Genomic DNA, 22083 nt, shown 5'->3' on the forward strand with positions numbered 1-22083 from the left:
GAAATTATTTGAAAACTGCTTATTATGGATATTAAACATCTTAAGAAGAGAATAACTATTCCAGAAATTTAAAATTTCTATAAAAAATGAATATTCTTAACGATGCTAGCAATACTAATTGTAAATAGAAAAAGAAAATGGCGGCCTATGGTTGATCTATTGCTTTGGTTACTTACATATCACGTGTTGTTTTTTGTGATTATTTATTAAAATAATGATAATATATAAACGTTACATAACAAAGTTTTTTGGGGTGTTTACAATTTTATTCATTTTTATTCCATTGCTGCGACGAAAAATAAATAACGACCATAAGTGCAAATTCCGATACAAATTATCCTTGAATACAAAATAATATACAGCTAATTTAATGATCTGTAGTAACCCATGTTTGAGTTCACTTTCTTATAAATGTAGACATATAAAATGTTTATCTTCGTATTATATTCTATATAAGAAGAGGCCTCTTCAATATTTTTGATTAAAAAAATATCCCTGTAGTAGATACATACTGTAGTAACCTAATCAATTTTCAGATTATTGCATGTTTTTAATAACATTTTTCCTTAATATTAGTTTGAAGTAGGTACATACTACATATAGATGTTTTGCTATAAGTAAGATGACTCTGGAGTCTAGAATGTTAAAAAACGATTATGGCTTCTAATTATCCTCTGTTGAAAGCCTTCTGGCGTATTTTTGTCGTTGTCGTCCGGATTCCTTTTAATTTCTCTTTTATTTGCTTTATCCATTTAATTGCCATGTGGAATTTTTATCAGACCTCTGCTATTCTTACCACAAAGACTTCAGCCACAGTGAAAATGTCAAGAATTCGCATTTGTTGGAATCACATGCGTAGAAAAGAGGTCGATTTGGCATTTCTGTCTATTATAATACTTATTCGTTAAAGATATGTGAGAGCAAAGCCACTACAGCGCATCGGGATAAAAATGTTGGCATGCAATCCAATACTTTGTACTTATCCACGAATCAACTTACTATTTATACCACTAGCTTTTGTTCAATTTATGACTTTTACTAAGTTTTGTGAGCTCTTTCGTTTGGTCAATTAACAGTATTAAAATACCAAATAATATACATATTTGGTAAATTCAGAGCAGTGGCGAAGGGTGGAGGTAGGCTGTTAAGATACGCCATAAATGATCCACACTAAACTTTGTCATTCATACATATTTGTTTTCATTAAAATAATACTAAAATTTACAGAGGTGTTGGTTATTTTTTAAAATTCAAATAAACCCTGTGAAACCAAGCCATAATAAATAATAGTCAAAAAATACTTGTCTATCTATAAAATATCTGAAATTATGCAATTAAATCATACATAACTTTGGATATTTTATAGAGAGTATAATATTTTTTATCTATTATAGTTTGATTTAGGCAGGACTTTATGAATTTAAAAAAATGGACCAATAATAATATGTGTAATATATATATTTCTCAGAAGTGTTTTCAAACTATGTAGGTAGGTATGTTCAATAAAAGAACATTTACATTCTTGAATCTTATGAATTATTCGTTGAGTAAAAAAAATATTTATTTATTTGAAAATATATATATATAAGTATATAAATAAAGCCGAATTACAGTAATGTAGTGAAAACAGTAGTGAGGTAATAAAAGTGAAACAATCACAAACGTCGAAGCTTTGAATACCTATATCACATAAATATTTATTATGACCTCACCGAGAATCGATGAAAGTCTAGCATCTTACGCACTGGATTATGAGGGGGGGACTGGTCGTACTTTCAATGAAATACCTACACTATTGTTGAATGTTTACTATGCACAAAATTGTATCTCAGAAGTCACTGTACTGTTCGTTCTTTTTTAATCTCATTTTGTCTCTTCTTTTAGTCTCTTTTAATCTTAATTTTACATGCATCGGTCAAAACATTAGTTGTTGAAAGACGTGCAAAGCATACAGAAAAAAAGCAAAACCGATTGAACCAATCGGTTAAGTCGCCACAAGACCAGGTCTGATCGTACTAGGTACTCGTACTAGTTATTTATTACTTAGTGTTAAGTTTGTAAGTAAGTAAGAGCAATTTCATTGAAATACCTACATATAAATCTAATTAATATCAATTTGATGTTGATAAAAAAGTTATCTGGAGGTTTTGATGGTAGGTAGGTACCTACATTATAATATGGGTTTTTAAAATTATCTTTTCTTGTATAAATGATTTTTTTGCCCTTTTTGATTCATTTTCTAGGTTTTCTTAGTCATGCCCAACACATTGTGTTCATGTTTTCGATTAAACAAACGAAGATAAATCCATCGTAAATATTATTATGTAGTAGCCGTTTGTTAGATGACGATTTTTTGAGCAATTGCTTTATATTTATAAAAATATTGGTTTGTGACGTTTCTTTTAATCAATAATTCTCAATGTATTCATTTTCTTATTCCTTTCTTATTTCTTAAATTAATCAATACGTGTTTTTAATGATTAAAAAAATATTTTTTTTAGAAAATTAAAAAAATCGTTGCCTTGGTGACGAATACATTTTTTATACATCTGTAAAATTCAGAGATATTATAGTGCACCTGAGATACTCATATATTTTATACGGCTATTAGACCCTTTAGTAATCTTGATATCATATTTCAGCTGAAGTTGAAAAGTTGGATACTAATGCTAGAAACACATTACGTGAACTCATGCACTATAACCATCAGAATATTCAATAATAACACTGACAATCTACAAAAACATTGTGTCAAAATTAACATTTTCATCATATTTAGCTCCCTTCCAAACCACTGAAAATATTGATACGTGATGATGATTTAACGTTAACGTGAATGGAAAATTTGTAAATTTTCAAAAAAATTAAATGGGTTCTATCACGCGCGAGGTTGTGATACGCGTGGGAGGACCTTAGTTATGATACACTTTAGCTGATTTTGCTAACTGATACTATTTATTTTCGGCTCAAAATGTAGGTATCTACTACGGGATGAGAGCATCTGTCTGATAAAATTTGAATTTAAAAAATGAAAATTCTGAATAATACGAGCTTATTTGACGTGATGGCAATGTGTCATTTTGTGTAGATTCATTGTTTTTAACCAAATAATAATGACGCACTGAGGTAAACAAGCACAACAAGATTATTTCAATGGAACAATCAGTGACGTCCCTACAAAGTGCCGCCTTTAAGCTGATGTAATGCCTTCCTTACCTATTTTATTATTTATATTAGGCTCAAACAGACAAAAACACGCAAGCATTTTAAATCGATATATTATGTACAGATCATCTACTAAGAATTAGAGCTTTTCCAGGAAACTTACTCTCAAATAGTGTTGACTTTTGGTAATAGCCCGTGGCGCTGACAGGATTGGAGGCATCCTTGTGAAAAAATTACCCGTGTTATAAACCGCCAACAATGATAATTTGTCAGGAAATCGAAACCGCTACTGCTCGCAAAAGTTGTCATATTTGTATCCGTTTCTTCATGCGCTGTTCTCTATAATATGCCGCCCATATGCAATGCATGCCCTGCCTACCCTCACGGGACGTCACTGGGAACAATCGTGTATAATCATTAATCACAAGGAATAAGTAACCAAAGCAAGAGATTCAACAGTATTTTATTTGCAACACAATGTATTCACTGCTGTTAATATAGATACTACTATTAACCATAATAAAATATGTATCTATTAAAAACTTTCTGGAATAGCTTTCAGGATTTGTAAGACAAACAGTTCGATAGACTCTGTATTTGATTAATAGCATTTCTTCGTTAACGACGTTCGTATTTTAGTAGCGTAGGTAGATATCTGCAATTAAATTTAATTTTAACTCCAAGAGTGTATGTATATCGTCACTCTACATTGAAACACATCAAGATAAAAATACTCAATGAATGTTTAAAATCTTTTTAGATATGTACCCATTTATTTATACCAGTTGAATGTTTATGATAAGTGCTTATGTTTGTGTTTTATGTGATTTATTCTACTGAATATTATCAATAAATAGCGTACATATATTAACGGTCCGATTATAAGCACGATGCCTCGAGTGACGGCCGAAAAATTAACTAAAAAAGCGTCAACGGCCGTTGCGGCATAATCATTCCGAGTTCCGAGTCGCGTCCGACGATAATCACCCGCGGTACAATATTCTCTAATCGCATGCAAGAAGTGGCTCGACATGAAATCCTCTCGAATGTGTCACCTGTACGCGAGATCACCTCTCGCGCTGCAAACTTACCTGGCGAGCCTGCGCCGAATTCGCCCGACGACCGTCGGAAGCGTCCGAAAGCCGCCGCGGCCGCCTCTCGCTCCTCCAAAGCCTCACACCGTTTCCAAGTCAGATCGCGTGCGAACGCTTGCGCGCGCAGCATCCGACTGATTTGCCCGCGAAACCGGTCGACTCCATAGTAGTTCAAAGCAGTAAACAATCGCGAAGACAGCAGAGTGTGCAGTGCTCAGTGAAAAAAAGTAACTTACAAACTCTGTTCAATGACAACCGCGAAGAGTTGACATTCTCGGAAATTGGCGGACAGTGTTGAATTTTTGCAAGTGTATGTGATAGTTGCGATCGGTGAATTCGGATCGATCGGAGACCGCGTTCACTTTTCGGGTCTTGCGATCGCCAGCCCGTCCAGTATTCTGGGAAGCGGTGAGTAACGTGGCGGGGGCCCGTGACCGAGTTTCGCGTTGGGAGCGCCCGAACCGGTGGCCGGGGCCGCGGCGGCTCCGTAGAGCGTCCGCCCCGCACGGAATGTGGACCCGACGATCTGCTCGGATAACCTGTATATGACCCGACATAAGCCTCTGTATCCGTCGTATACACCCGAGCACATATTCCTGGAGATACAGACTTGTCATCAAATAATGACTGTGACAACAATGTCATCTGAGGATTGATATGGGTCAGATGGACGACATAATATTATAAGTGGATTTGATACTCTGTGAATGTTTGTTACTTTGGTTTGATTCCAGTGCGCTCATTTGATGTGAGCATTAGTTGATGGTAAAGGACAATCAACCACTTGGAGAGTCGTGTAATGATCAGGTGAAGGTTTTGTCTTATTACTTAATAGCGATATTATAATGCCAAGTGATGTGCGGTTTGAATGCACGTTCACTTCCTCTGTCAGTCCGTATGCCTGTTTCTTGTGATCGTTCCATCTCGTCGTCGCAATTTGCCTTTCATTTGGATCGTGATGTGTTGGCGAGAGTCTGCGGCCGCGGAGGCTGTCTCTCGGAGCAGGTTGCGCCAGTAATATTATCTATTATGCGAGATGCTGCTCTATCTACTTCGGCTGCTCGCTAAGATTACGGCCACGGCTGTTTGAGCACGGATTAGACAGTTTACAGACCGTGAAATTTGAATAATCTAATTTATCCATCCAAAATTAGACCTAATTTTACTAGTTTTTAAATCATTATCAATCTTAGCACTAAATGTTTTAGGTTTCATTTTATGATATTGAGAGTATCCATAAGCAATGTTCCCTGTAGTGTGTACTGATTTCAAGTTAGGTATACACATTTATATTTTTATAAAATTCGATGTTTTTTAAAATAAATATAAATAAATATTAAAACGGTGAATTAGTCAAAAATCTAAACGTTAAAAAATTGAAAACTTAATAAACTAAATTTTAATAATAAATATGACTATAAAATATAAGTAATGTAATAATAAGATGTGACCCTGCATCGAATTCACATTTTATTACATTTTTTTACAATTTTAAGTTTATCTTTTAATTAAAAAAAAATCTTTTTAATGTTTTCAGATACTTACATATTTATTAATTAAGTAATACAGTTGAAATTGTAAATTATCAAAAAAAAAATCTCAAATTGCAAGCTTCGTATTTTTCCGCTAGGTTTTCTGTTGGCATATAGAATGCCCCTTAAGGTTAACCCCAGTGTGTTATAAAAGCTAGTACTATATTGAATATTGATATACTTATTATAGGAGCAAAGGCTCAGACTGTAAATGGTTCAATCAAACCTTGTTTCTAGTTGAATTAAAAAATATAGGTATTTCAAATTTTCTATTTTTACTTTTATCCATGTTTCCACATTTAATATTGATGAGAAAATCGCTAACTACTACCCTCGTAAAAGAGTATATTCGGTATGTGAGCTAGGTATGTTACAATCTGTAAAGGTTAAAAGATTAGTTTATATGTAAAGTTTACAATTTTAGCAACATAAATTTAAAAATAGTCATACTGTAGAAATCGCATTGTTTCCACCTCAACTTCGAATATTTTTCATTTAATTCTACACGAGTGTAGGTCTGCAAACAACTTTACTGATAAAAATATTTGAAGTTATTTACGAAGATAGTTTTTCGTGAGACCTGTCACCCGAGGCTACCTCTTTCCTTATCATTTCCAGCTGAAACATGATAATATTATCAGCATTTCTAGGCAATGACCGTACCAATTATGTCAGTACTAGATTCCATATTATTATACAATTGCCAGTGTACCTATCTATAAGTTGTCGGTTAGGTAAGGTCACACCGTTTGAGCTCTCGTTAAACTGCAATTAACCGATCATTCACCGTCTCTTTGCTAAGAATCGGACGAAAACTCAGCTGAAAATACTACTCATTTCACTTGGTTGGATGTTACATTGCAGCTGCAATGAATTATTAAGGTGGTATTCTGCCGTCCGTTAGCGTGTATAAATAATGTACATACACATACAAACATGATGTGGTACGGTCAAAATATTGTACGAATATAAATAAGTCCAGTGACGTCATTATATAAAATAAAATGATAACTATAGTTGGACTGTGGCGCGAAATTCGGATCGTAGTGCTTGATAATATGTAGGTACTTCGAATGTAATGTATTTAACTACTACTCAAATGATTATTATTTCAGTTAAATAATTAAGAATGTAACATTATTAAATCTTGTGAATTGAGTGGTTCAAAAGTCAAGTGAACCAAGTCCATTCTGGTTAGTTTTGAGTAAGCTAGGCTCAAACATAATATTTGAGTATTTCTAATTCAGTATGATTGCCCCTACAAAATAACTTAAATCTACTCAACATAACACTTCAGAATTGCAAGCATACCCTTACAGAATTAGACATACATATTTGGCTTGTGAACCACTCAATTATTATTTGTGGAAAATAAAAATGGTTTAATAAATTATTAGTAAATTCCTACGTTAAAACTAAAATTTGGAGAGATCCTCACGCTAGCTAGGAATCAATGTGAGTACCTACTAATTATTGGTAACAAACTTTATTCAAACCATAAAATCCAGTCCTTAATATTAACGAAATTTGAGAAACGTTTCAGTTGCATTATTAGTTAATTTCGTCGTAATTAGGTAAGATGTAGTAGGTTAAATTTGTAAATCACATTGGCCAGAATCTGATGGATGCGGGTTCGACTCCCGCCCGGCAATATTATTTTTTTGTATACTTCTGAGGTTATTTATGTTCAATACAGAATGTTGAATTCATAAATCTTGTGAATTATTATTTGAATACGAAATGGTTTATTACATTATAATTAAATATTTTCACCGCGAAACAAACAATACCGTGTTAATACTTAATATTATATGTATATATTATATTCAATCGAAGGTCATGCCGTATCCAATCATTAGTGTATTTACTGCATTCGATGTATTATTAGATTACCAATAACTAGGGCTACTATCGGAACATGCAATTTTTTGCCACGGCCTAACTTACACTATAAAGAGTGTGAATTATATATTATACCGCCCGTGAACCGAGTTGACTTATTCTGTTGTTCATATTTTCGAATCATGATATTGAAATTAACTTGAGATTTAATTTGTCAAACAGTTAATTATTGTGAAATCTATTTAAAAAAGAAAATCACAGAAATGGGGTTAATTTTGTGGTAACGTTGAATATTTTATTTTCCACTCTTAATAATAGATAATAATATGCTACCCTCAAAAGCTTAATTAGAAAATTACCACGCAACTTGATATACTATCAATGCAAATAATAATATAAAAAATATATAATATAAAGACGATATGATAGGCGTTGATTTTATTTCATACAAAAAGAACTTCAAACCTTTTATTTATAAAACCTCTATAATATACAAGCTTAATCGAGATAATTATTTAAATGTATTACAACACATTTTATTTACACTACGTACTACATAGTGTAGTTTTGAATTAACTAAAGCACGTATGCAACACATTCAAATGCCTCTTTCTTTTACTCGTATACAAATTATATAAAATAGTCATGGATGACGTAAGAGTATAAGAAGCTTTCACGAATGTTTTAACATGTAGTCATTTAATATGCAGTTTGTGTTGGAGTTTTCCAATCTTGTAAGACTTCGTTGTTGTTACAGGCAAGTAGTGTATCTGAACCAAATAGGCAATAATAGTATAAGTTATGAGAAAAGTACAATTTTCTGCTAATATTCTTCTAATTACTCACCTGACAGAGGTTATTATGTAGCGATTCTGATCGATGGGGCACTGCTTCAAATTTGATTAGTGGCATAAATTTCCGTGATATTTTTTTATCGAATATTGTGTATTTGGAAAGAATACTAGTTTCGAGAGGTTGAGCTAATGATTAATAATAAATTATATCGAAATATCTCCACACCAAGGGCAGCAATAAATTAAATCAGATACGCTACAATTATCTATTTCTTCTCTTTTAATAATGCTATATTAAATTGTTTTTATTCTGGTATAGAAAAATAATAACATTATTTTAGTAGTCCATAGGTGTCGGCTGTATTCTAATAAATTCGAAGATTATATCAGTCATTTTAATATGGTACCCATGGTGGCTTAGTTGGTAGAGCGGCCGTTTCTGAAGGTGTGGGTCGAGGGTTCGTTTGATCCAATGTAATTACCCAATAGGTTGGACGAATTCTTAATAAACATTCATCGTAAAAAGCCTCGTTCTTTTTACGAGCTATCATGGACCTACTCAATTTATCGTAATGGATATTTGGGTTGTTACTGCGTGTTCTTCCTCTTTCTTTCCTCGACGATTTGACGGCTTGTTGCAGAAATCATTTTCAAGAGAAAAGAGAGAAACTTCTATTGATGACTTCTTAGAGCGTGATCCAGAACCATACTTAGGCGCGTAAGTCCCTAAGATAAACGCCTAACTTTAAGGGGTCAATTTCGACCACCTAAGTTCAGTGAGAAAAACATAGGTAGGTACATATATCATTCTTATCAGAACGCCTAAGTGGAAGAGAGAAAGAACATGTGACGTGTTTTTCTTGTTAGAACGGATGCTTAACGTCGATAACTCTGCATTACGCTCTTAGAGAATGGCCTCCTCTGCAATGAACCCTAAACGTCGAGAAAATAAGGAGTAAAAAGTCGCGATAACGACCGAAAAATCTATTACGATAAAAAACAACGGTGAAAGTCTGAAACATGGTATTTGACTTTTTTATATAATATTAAGTACTTAAGTACTTAATAATTTGAAAACTCTAAATGTTTGGCAAGTTGAAGCAGCTGTTTTTGTGTAATTTAGGTAAACTATTTCATTATTATGACCATTTTTCATTAGTAAAATGCATCTTAAAAAAATAAAATGTTAAAATTGTTGTGAAAAAATAAAATGAAATATGAATAATATTGGAGCTATCAGTATAACCAAATAGGAAATCATTTTGAAGTCACCCTAACCTGTTTCTTTTCAAATAGTCTATTTACGAATAATGCTTTCTTTTGGCCAAATAAAATAATACATTTTGACAATAAAGGTACCTACTTATTTGATTAATGTATATTTGGACACAAGTAAGAATATTATTCGTGTCAACAATTCTAATTATTGAACTTAAGTACATAATTTTGACATTTTAACACTTTCTGAGAAAATATATTATAACCAATAGAAAAAATCTTTTTGAAAAAAGTAAGCCACCCCGGCCGGGAATCGAACCCTGCATCTCCCGGGTTTACGCCCCGCCCCGCCCCGTCCGTCGCATTAACAATAATGAGAATGGTACATTCTTAAATCTTGTGAATTATTCGTTGAATAAAATAAATAGTTAATTATAAATTCTAATTATACTAACTTATTTTTAGTTTCGTGTAATTAAGGGGGTCAATAGAGACACTGGCCAAGTTCTTCGATTTGAAAAGGTTAAGCATTACTGCTTTACATTATTAAATATAAGTACACGTTTGTTTACAAATAATGAGGTCTCACATCAGACAGCTATCAATGCCTTGTTAGAAAATCATGATGCCTTTGAGATGAGTAAAGTTTCATCATCTGTGAATTGCTGTATGGATGGGCACTTTACAAGTAGGGATGGTATATCGAAGGAAGATGTACCAATACTTGATAATCGGTATATTATCGTAATACAAAGTATCAGTGATGTAGTATCGGAATTATCAAATTGAAACATAATATCTAACGGACGTTTTTGGTACTTCATTACTTAACCATGGCATCCAACCTTACAAAATAAATTACTCACAATATGTACACTTATACTTCACGTTGCGATAATTGTTGCAATAAGTACTCAGTACACATATGCTTCACTACACCTGCATAACATTGCCAAAACGCGACAATGTCTTTAAGGGTGACCTTATATGAATCACTAACCTAATCAAACCTAATAATATGTCTATGAGTTAAATGACCTTAGGTCTTTCACTAAAATTTATTTTTCATTATGTGACCATTGTCACGGTATTGTTATATTAAGACGTACATATCGGAAACTGTATTCCAATTCCTAAACGCATACTGCATGGAACAAAGTTTTTAAAAGACATCAGAAACATACATATTAGGAAAAAAGAAAAATATTTACACAGTGTATTATGGTCGCATTCCGAGCAATGTAATTTACCGCTTAAACCACCTACTTATTTACTTTTTAATTACGACGAAATTTCTCACATTATTTTAAGTACTGATGTATTGTTTAAAATTCCTCTTAAATTGAAAACAAATTGAAAACTGTCTTTTGTTATTTTGAATCAAGGTATTTATTTATAACTAAAAATATTAGGTTTTACGTTGTTTAATATTTAAATTTTAAATACATAATAGGTACACAAGATTTAACAATGTAGGTTAATACCTACATATTTTTTCGTAACATAACTGAATCAATCTGAAAAATATTTATCGAATGCTTACGAAAATTTACGTAGAATAAAGAATGCTGTTTTGTATATTTCGTGTATTTTTTTTACCATGTCCGATCGTAATTAGATATTATGGACCTCCACAGAGTGGAAGTTTTTATTCAATTTTTTTTTTATTTTTACGAGAAATGGATGTTGGCCACTCGCTCAACCTATTAGGTATATACTCTACTGACTGCAAATATAAATTGATAAAGTTTCTTTAAGTCAACTAGGTACTTACTTACTTGATTGTGTTAATATATAAATTTAAATAAAAACTGTCAACAGGCGCTTACTCATAGGGCTTTGAATAATGCGCGCCCTGTCTCGATAGACGAAAACATCTCGGCTTAATATAGGTGTTGTATCGAAACGAAAGTTATCAATACTTTTTTGACATCCCTACTTGCATGTGACTGATACTCGTAAGTATGTTCAGCGATGCTCCGTGCTTTGCGCACATAGCCTCGAGTTAAAACTTCTGCATTCGCTGACTGGCGACTGCTACAAAGAGCGTCGGCAATTATTATTATTAAGAGTTTTGCATTAACATACGTCATAACATGTTCGCGAGAGTTACAACTCTCCACGTCCGAGCAATGCATTAATGCCAGCCAGCTATAAAATGAACGCCACAACATCGGCCAAATGACAGGTCGAGGAACGGACGACAGTGCTTGTACAACAACCCTCACATTCCAATATGACTCTTCATATAACTTTTATAATACGTTAATTCCATACTGTAACAAATGTAATTTGTTGCTTTAGTTGTATGCATGTCCAACTTCAGGCATGTTGTGATCTACCGTGTCCGCAAGTTGGTCACATGTCGAACACACAATCAAAAATTTTCATTTACTAGTTAACAGGTTACCGCATAATATGACGTGACAATTCTGCAAAAAAATATAAAAATATATTTATACGGTGAACTACTATTGATTGGCCTGAATATAATCGGTCCTGCAGTTCACCGTGAGCTGTTGTATCACAAATAGATGACCGACCGTACAGTATTGAGATAGCTGTCTTAGATTTTATGTAACGCATGAGAGAACACATGTGTAAATGTGCAGGAGAGAGCGAGACGGGGAGAAAATTTATGTAATAGCGTAAGATGAAATAAAAGACACACGTAAACGGAAATTCAAAATTTGAAAAAATAAACTCATTCGAAAATTAAGTAGGTACTTAATAGTTTAGTTTAATTGGGTTGTAAAAGAAAACAAAATGGTACTCTCATAGTAGTTTCATTGATCATTTTAAAGTGTAGAAAATGTGATTTTAATCAAAATAATTTATGTTGCAAAACTAAGCAACATTTTAAAGAATGTTGACAGGTAGCACTGCAACCTGATATTTAACCGCTATGTATGAAAACTTATTTATAATATTTAATTACACTCAATGTATCTACTCTTGTGTAGAAAATGGTGTCATAATTTTCAAAGCATAATATTATGTATTTTGAATGCTTCGGCTGACTAGTCGTATTTCAAACACCAAAAACAATATTTCTTCTTGAAATATTAATATTGAATCATTTGAGAATAAGTAAGTCCTCATTTACAGAACGTTGAAAACATTTATGTAGAATTTTCAATCGCATGTTTAACTTTGAAGTTGACTTACACCACTTGATCATCGGTGCACTTGTAAAGTTGTATTCCTTCAATCCGCAGCTCTTCAATTATCCATTAAGATGTAAATAAAGTTACCCTGTTTTACGCCATTATAACATTGTGTAGTTATAAATGTCCAGACAACTTATTACATGTAAAGAGACATGCTGGAGTGTGGTGTGTTAACGATAGCTATAAATTAACGTACTTTGATCAGCTCATTACATATAATTAGTATTCTAGTCTTAGGAGACCCGATTGATCAATTGAACGAGAAGCGGTCGTGGGAAAAATATTACGCATTTGTCGTTTAGCAAGATTTATAATAGGCTCAAGATAAGTGTTTTATATAAATAATAAATAAATAATAACAGTAGGCGCCGTTCTCTTTCAAAATGACCATGAGAATTGAAAATTCCGCTACGTAACAGGTCAAACAGTTTAGGTACTGATAATACATTTTAAATACAATATTTAAAATGGTGATTCCCGTTTAATTGGTGTTTTAAAAATCACAATTGTTTCTATTTTTAATTACATATTACAAAATACTTGTCACTATATTCGTAACGATATCATTAAACTAATTAGGTGCTAGATCTTTACGTAATGCATCATTAATACTATATCGTTTCAAATAAACAATCCAAATAAATTTAAATTAATGGAAATACTACTACAGTCCTAAGCATACTTAACGATCAAAACAACATATTCATAGTTTCGAGAAAACATTGTTTGAAAGTATAGCTAGGACCGTCAATAAATTATTAAGTATATATATTTTTTGACCGATATTTCGATACTTTACCAACAGAAATAAATTCTTCAATATCATGGCCCTAGGTATGCCTCTTATTCGGTATATTTTTACGATAATTAAGTAACTAGGTACCTAATAATATGGTTGGTACGTTCAATTTTCATACGAAATTTAATGCTTTCAGTACAAGTCTATCTGAAGAATTTCTGTAATTTTGTTTTACTTCCCAAAAATCATCAATAATATTCTTATATTTTTTATTTATTTAAAAGTTGTATTATTTTAACCAAGTTATACCTACCTATATTATATCAATCCATACAAGTTAACTTATAATTACTTAACTGAAAAAAAAATCTGCACATGAAATCAAATTACGTTTATCATGTAAATGTTAGATATTACGTTATGTTTAATAAGCATTTATAATAAAATTTCCTCTGGATAACTATATTTAAAAGTAATAACATGTGCCAAAAGTTAATATTATAATAAAGATGTTATGTGTAATTTAACATTCAAATTCGATAAAATTCACAGAGTTAAAACAAATCCCATATGACATAGGAGACTATAATATCATCAAAAGTATCTTATCCCATTTTCATCAAAAGCAGAATAGGTAATCGATGTGTGCTAGATCCTCACCAATTATTAAATATTGAAACCCTGCATTTATGTTGCCAGTCAGGTAATTAGGTATTTCATGTCCAATATGTAACATTTTTATTTCTTCGTGTATTCAATGGAGTCTCGATCTATCGAAGGTTTTATATTATCAATCATAGTGATCATATCAACCAGACAATCAAGTTGAAAAATACGTTAATTTATTGATTGAATTGGGCTTGGGAATGTTCGTATGATACATATTGTAAAAGCGACAATATTATATTTTTTCACTGTCACTTACCTTGCAATTCAATTAGATTACTAGGGTAGCTAACAAGAGCAGTTTTTTTTCTAGTGGTGGTATCCATTTAAAAAAATATTTCAACACGATGATAAATATTTCGATTTTATCTGTTCTGGAATAATTTATTAGAATTATGTAACAGATTGTCAAATGTTTTTGACGTACGTAATAAATCATGTAGATGAACTATATTGAAAAATAAAAATAACAATGCTACAACCTACCTAATTGTGCGTAAGACGAGCAGTCTGTATCTTGCGCTTGCCCGTAATGGATCATTATCTCCTCTGGTATGAATAATTTTACCAAAGTAGCGAGGATAACAAATTGAAGAGAATATTATTATTTATGAACATAAGCTTCTTATTTAAATAAATAATAATTCTTATAACAATACAATTCGACACTTCACTGTGGTTTGATTTATAGATTTTTCGTACAAAGATTATCATTGTAATGCTTCTCAAACTGTTTACAATCCAACATAGATAATAGTATACATAAGCAAAAACTGTACGATGATTTAAGATTTAAATATTATTATAATAATATTTTAAATTCAATAAGTGTACGTAGCCCAATTTTATCAGCTATTAATTGTTATACGTACTGCTATTAATTTGTACTTACCATTTTTTTTTTTTTTGCGAAAGTTATGACATTTTAGTTTTTTATGTCGCTGTTCTGGATTCATTTCGTTATTTGAGTCACAAGCCCGCATTGGTTTTTTAACTAAGCGGAATTATAATTATCAATAGTACAGATATTGAAACATGTTAATGATTTAATTTCACTATTAGATAATGTACTTATATGTAATTTATTACAACTGCGAATTACTCGGGTTTCTTTTTTAAGATGTCTTTTAAACTGCGATCATATCTATTGTTATTTTTCATTCGTAGTATAAAACAATATTGTCATTATTTATTTGATCAGTAAGAAATAATTTAAATTGAAAGAATCCATAAAACCGAATAGAAGAAACTTTTTGGTCAATTTTGAGAAGTTGTTTATTATCCATATTATGTTAGTTTGCAATATTGGTTACCAAAAATATTGTAAGTAGGTACCTATCCTCGATTTTTTAAAACTTAGAGCGCGATGCTCAATCGTCTGTCATAATTACAACAAAATTACAACAGAACACTATCCAGAAAGCCTTTCATAGTTATGATCGAGTTGTCTATGGTTCACCAGATCTGCAATAGCTTCGTTCTGTTTAATTATGCCATGATATGAATAATTATATAGAGTGATTAAAACTAATATTACCATGTTGGTGTGTAGGTAACTAAGTACTTATATATTTTAACTACCTATCTATTGGTTTAATATTACATAAATATCTAAATCCGAATAAGAAAAGTTAATTCATAATTCATTGACACTGACATTTCAATTCGATAATCGGTTTTACTAAATTAAGACATGTACAGAATCAACGAAAGTAAAGGAAATATGTCGTATTAAATGTCACGGATATTTAATAATTGTTGAATACCCATATTGAGATCAATTGTTAAATGAATTTGAGTGTATGGGCTGTTTATAGACACGTACATTTATTTTGACAGCATCTGTCAGTGGTAATTGGTAATACAGAAGGGGGCGAGTTCATAACAAAAGTAGTCTATGGTTAAGGATTCCTTATCTCTATAATCTATAGTTAACAGATGGATTTCGGCTATTTACCAATTTTACTGTAAGTTTGTGGTAAGTATGAATTGAGCATTACGCCCTTATTTTATAAAAATATTGTTAATTTTGTCGTGATTATGTATTTATGTTATTTAAGTAACCTACCTATTAATATATTATCTTTTATTTTAATTAAACAAATATTTTGTTCCATTAATTTATTTATAACAATATGAGCATGACGTAACAATTTAGAAACAAAGAATCATTTAAGTAGTAGGTATATAATTTGTGTTATTTCTTTTATAAGGGTATAGCTGAAAAATATTGCACATTATTGGCAACAGAAATAGCATTTTTTATATATTTTAAATAACTAAACTTTTTAGAAATAAACAAACACGATATTAATAGATTGAGAGTATTCCTTCAAAATAACATCTCTAATAACGTCTCACCACCGAAAAAATATTGTTTCAACGGCTTCGTTTATTAAATTTATGCTCGTTCTGTGAAAATATTTATTTTTGTTTCTTTTTCAAGAAGCCCCCGATTGAATGCTTAGTACACTTTTTAAATTGTACCTAAGGCGAATGAAAGATTTATCTCCAAATCTCATGGGAACATCTGCTCGCCCTGTGGAGTTCGGCCTTAAATAAATTATTAATCCCGTTTTTATAAAGGGCAGCATCCCTCATAAGATGTACTAACTCACCAACACTGACCAATATTCACATACTAAGATAAAATTCTTGACATATTGAGAACCGTTCTCCAATTAATTAATTTTATATATTTTATTCCATATATTAATTCTATTGTAACGCTAAATTAATTAATTTCACAATAGAGATATTTCGAAATAAATATTGACCTTATAAATTGATAAGTATTAGCTATTGGTAGTATTAATTTCTTATCATAATACAAATTTAATATCCACCTATTGAGATAATAACGTAGTTCAACTGTCGACATTCAAGTATTTCTACGAACAAACCAAGTAATTCCCAGGAAATAACATAATTTCCATTTCAGTATTAAGGTATCTAGAAACACTGTGTAGCTAACATAATGAAGCATTTACTTTGTGATACATTTCTCTAGTATATATATTTAACAACTCAAACCTTATCAAAGATACATGGGCTTATTTGACTTATTTGAAAAATAAAAGTGCTCATGTCACAGAAATTTGACTTGAAACCATGCTCATACGAGTAGCAGATATAAAGCTCTACGGTTATATTAAGCATGATTGATGAATGAACTCTACTTATATTACAATAAGGTTGCATATTGCAAAAATTATTATTCGTCGTAACGTGCCCACGTAAAGATTGACATTTTGTGTAGAATGCTGTAGGTACTCAAGTCAGCACACAAAATAGAAAATTTTACGAACAGGAGCGCTCGATAATTTTCGGGAAATATTAATATCTGGTCGATTTTTTGGTTATCTACCTACCTTTAAATATACTGAATCGACTGGAAAACAAAAATCTACTGAAAATTTGGTCAGTCATTTTGGTTGGCATGCGTTGACGTAACAGACACCTTACACGAAGTATGTTCACTGAAAGCCGAAACAGAATAGAAACTGAAATTGCTTAAAAACATTTGTACCAAAATAACACAAAATCTTATTATTGTTCGTAGAAATAGGAGTTAACGACATGTCCATGGACTAAATTTTAAGAATAAAATATGTACCTACAATTTAAGTAAATGAATGTAATTAATTTTCTTGATTGTACACGAACCGGAATGCTATTTTAGTTTTGATGTAGCAGTAGTGACAAGGATTTCCCGCTCCGGTACATTTCGAGCGCTGAGTCCCAAGTTAGTTAATGCATGAGATAATTATAATAAACAGTGTAGCATAGTTAATTTTCCTCATTTAATATGATAGCTTTAGGTAAGTACATACAGTAATCTATATTGTCATTCGTAACTCGCAATCTCTGACAGTTGCTCTGTGTTTCGATTGCATACATATTTAGTAAGAGGCATGGTTAGGTTTTTTCACCATAATTTTGATTTGATATTCCTTTTGATCTCGATGTGTTAAGGTGGTAGAAGACGTTGCTCTGATTCTTCTCTTTCTTGTTTGAATATCGCGTGTTGTAAGTAGTTGCAGGCCCTTGGATGCGTTTCGTTGTTAACAGAAGCGTCGGGATGGTTGCATGAGTATGTGTATATGCTTTATTTAAATCACGAAAGATGAGATACCCAGTCGTGTATTTTGCATACGATTTTGTAATAATCCACGAAAAAGGACAAACGATATTATGTTAAATTTATTTACAAACTAACTTAACCTAACCATATTAATTATTGCCTAATACAGTTATTTCTAACTTCTTTTTTTGTAATAGGTCAGTAAAATCTTATATAACACATATTAAATTCAAAATAGATTCAATGATAACTAATATGCAAATATTTAACTAAACTAAACATTAAAAATAATCTAATATTAGGTCACGTGAAACCGTTAATAAAATAAAAATATTTTACTCAATTTCAAGAAAGATGGCACGTTTTAATTTTGTTCGGAAATTTTTGCAAGGCTCTCGCGGGAATTTTGTAAAGAATCACTGAAATGTATAAGACATAAGTTTCAACTACGTCATATTATTATTTTATTGTAGCAGTAATTAAAATGGTAAAAATATACCTGCCTAATATTTTCAATTCTTAGTTGCCGCATTGTATAAATACTATATATTATAATAGTGTGATTCCATTATTTTATAATGTTTTATTTGACAAAATATGTTTAATGCACGCTGTTTAACATCATTAGATAAACACAGTCATATACGTTGAGAGATTCAAGTACTTACTTAAACCTTGTACGAAAAAGCAAATGCATGGTGGTTTAAAAAAGGTAAGTACTACTTTAAATAGTTATTTTGGATTGGGTAGGGTAGGTACAGTAAAAACAAAACAATTGAGATTGTGTCAATGATAGATATTATACTATTTCACGGCATTTTTTATAAGTAATAAAATGTAATATAATAGCTTACCGTAAAATTTCAATGAAATTATTACTGAATAGGCTAGTGTACATATTTAACTAATGATAATAAAACAATTGCATTGACTTATAAAAATGATAATGCATACAATCACCAATTGTTCAAGCACGGCCGTGATAAATTCATTTAAAAAGAAAAGCGCACATTTTCCATTATATCCGAGTAAAGTGTAACTATTTTATTTCCTGATTTTTTGGTTCAGCGATTTTTACCGCACCTAAACATTTTCTCTCTTTTTTTCCTTGTTAACATTCTGAATTTAATTGTAGTTTTTTGGATTAATTTAAAACGTAATTACTAGCAATGATCTTGTTTACAAAATATATTTTAACTATATTATCTACACATCTTTAGAAATTCAATACGCTCATTTTTTGTGAATCGCGCTATATTATTTCCAGTATGTGTGCTCAGGTGATAGCGGAGACCCCTTGCAGGTGTGTTCCTGGACCTCTACTTTTTAACGCTCACCTTCGCGTGTATTTATTTTGTTTATTTGAAAAGATGCTGCAATTATATTAGTTACTGGAATTGAGGAAAGAAAAAAAGGATAATTATTATTATGCGGTCATATGAATATTATTATCTTGTAAATAAGAATTTATAAACTCACCACTTATACAATATAAGATTAAAATACATTATTATAAAATATAAAGTAATCGGATAGGTTGATACTTATTTTGCTGACGCATTTAGTTAGGTACGACTTATGTATTTTATGTATATTATTATAATTATTTATGTAGAGATAAAACCGAGATATGACGTCGAATGCAGAATTTATGTCTCGTGTTCTAATATTATTGAAAGACATTATTGTTATTAAAATACTCTATATTTTCGTAATTTTCTTCCGCGTTTTTTGAGCAATGCCAATCGATGTAGAGAAGGTATCCCTACCATGTACCAGGGTACTACCCTGTTTGGAACTGATCATCAACTATTTGTATTCCAATTCAGTCATAAATATATTTCAGCCAGCAGGTTCATCATCACGCTCCTTTTGATCTATCCACCCATCAAACTATGTACTTGAATAGTGTTTTTAATAATATTTGCATTGCTAATGACAAAGAGGCACTGTGAATATGTAGGCATCTACATATCTAAGTTGGTCTCACTATCATATTATTATATTTGTACATACCTAATAAATATCCGCTTTAAAGGCATGCATGATTATTTCGTTAAAAAAGCCAACATCATACAGTAAGTACATAACAATAAACATAATATATTGGTTATATACAGTAGATTAGTGGAGTAACCATATCACAATAAACATTATTACTTATATTGGTTATATAGCTACAGTGGATTAGTGGAACTGGAGTGCACCAGATCGGCGACCTGGGACGTTTTTCCAGGCCGGACCGCGCTTCGGCACGGCAGTTAGTCAGACAGTTGTCATCATTATGTTATTATTTAATTATGACATTATTTTATAAACTATTTCTATTATTCAACGAATAATTAGAAAACAGTCAGAGTAATAATATATTAGAAATTAAGGGTACATAATTAACACTTTAATTTAAAATACAAAAGCCGACTGTCAATAATAACGAAATTGATTCAAAACCACTTGACTAGTGGTCGCAATTAGATAGGACACTTATAGCTTAATGGTCAAGAGTACATAGACGTGAATCCCGGGGGCGCAGCTTCGAATCCTGCTGGGTGTCGTATTTTTTCAAAAAGATTGTTCCTAGTGGTTATAATATTATTATATTTCTCGTATGTGTTTTCAAAATATTATTAAGTATGGCGTTTATATCTTTAACTTGGGAAACAAATTGTGAACTTAAATAATATGTAAGTATATTTATACCCAGTAAACTAGGCGTGAAATGCAAGAGAAGCGATTAGTCTGTTCAATACTGGAGTGATTATAAATAAAAGTATTACCCCTTTTTACTTGGAGTGGTGAAATTCGGAATTTATGGTATATAAACATCAACATATTGAATAGTGTACTTTTGGCAGAGTGTATTGAAGTTGGAGGAGATGATTTGAATTTAAAAAACCAGCTATCTGACCGTATTTTATTTAGCACTATGTCACTGGTTGTATAAGTAATAATACTAATAATAAATTGTTGATGTACCTATACTATACCTACCTACTTACCAACCTTGCTTTGAAAAAATAACTTATGCATGTTTTATGTGACGACTACTAAGTAATTCCTAAATACTTTTAAAATATATTATTATTACTCAGCATCCGAGGTTCTTATCGTAAACACCAGTAAGCGGCTAATGATACCTGTCATTAATTCGTGCTACAGTATTAAAAGATTTTCTTGTGCCGAAGGTAATTTTCATAATTAACAAACACAGTTGTCATTCTGTTGCTATTATTTGTTTTTCTACTCTATACAATACATTTTTGTTTGTCACGATTGAAAAATTATTCATCGTGTTTATTCATTCTGTGAGAACGTTACGTCACAGTAATGACAGTTGTGCACGCCAATGTGAACTTGCCATGAGATAATATTCCAAAGAAAAATACCATAGAGGTAGTAAATAAAAAAATACTAATATGAAGGTATTTAAAAATTTTTAGTCTGTAACTATATTTTATGTATGTATTTATGGCGTTCATTCAGAAGTTTACCCGTTTCATAACTCAGAGTAGCTTAATATCAAAGTGGGACAAACGCCACCTCTCACTAAATTTATGTTTTAATTGGTTATGGTAGTGCGATGATCTTTTCAAAATATCCACCAAAAGTGTCAAAAAATTAATGCGTTCAAAGGCTGTAATACTTCTTACGTAAATCTATAAAGTTTTTGTATAAATTATCGTAACAATTTGGCAAATTACACTAGAGTTTGAAGACTTTTCATTATTAACCTTCAAACAAATAATTTAAAAATTAGATCTATATATATATATATATAT

At 31.3% G+C, this 22083-nt stretch overlaps 1 protein-coding gene across 1 annotated transcript in view; it reads left to right on the forward strand.

Annotated features, from left to right (window-relative positions):
- Window positions 1-4360: 4360 nt before the first annotated feature.
- The window catches only part of LOC147067962 (uncharacterized), a 296594-nt gene continuing 278871 nt past the window's right edge, over window positions 4361-22083 (forward strand). The window contains exon 1 of the mRNA XM_085953059.1: window positions 4361-5066. The gene's annotated coding sequence lies outside the window, so the exon portion shown is untranslated. The remainder of the gene's footprint in view (window positions 5067-22083) is intronic.

This window comes from Rhyacophila brunnea, unplaced genomic scaffold (genome assembly GCF_057557595.1).
Source record: "Rhyacophila brunnea isolate RB1 unplaced genomic scaffold, BYU_Rbru_1.0 scaffold_3, whole genome shotgun sequence".
Taxonomy (NCBI): Eukaryota; Metazoa; Arthropoda; class Insecta; order Trichoptera; family Rhyacophilidae; genus Rhyacophila; species Rhyacophila brunnea.